Below are 363 nucleotides of genomic sequence, written 5' to 3'. Positions count from 1 at the left end.
ACCCCCGCGCGGCTTAGATTAATAAAAGTGTAATGACAAACGGTATCGTGTTTTGTTTTATTTCTGGTGATCCTTTTGGTGTATAAAGAAAACGGAGAAAGAAAGAAGAACGTGTTGATTCCTCCAAACATAAATATGATAATTGAAGAATCAAGAAGAAGAAACTAAAGAACTAAGAGAGGAAAAGAAGTAGAAACTAATGGAAGGAGAACGAGAAAATACAAAGAAAAAGAGATTGTGTGAAGTCATTTCAAAGTTAGACAGCCTTGCAGATATCCAGGTTTACAAGCAGTTCATAAAATTTACATACACTTAGATGAGTTTGAGCGGAGTAGAGAGACCCCTTGCTGAGTGGCTTCCGCT

Source organism: Penaeus monodon, chromosome 29 (assembly GCF_015228065.2).
Source record: "Penaeus monodon isolate SGIC_2016 chromosome 29, NSTDA_Pmon_1, whole genome shotgun sequence".
In the NCBI taxonomy this organism is placed as follows: Eukaryota; Metazoa; Arthropoda; class Malacostraca; order Decapoda; family Penaeidae; genus Penaeus; species Penaeus monodon.
The sequence above is the reverse complement of the archived record's forward strand: the minus strand, read 5'-3'. Positions refer to the sequence as shown.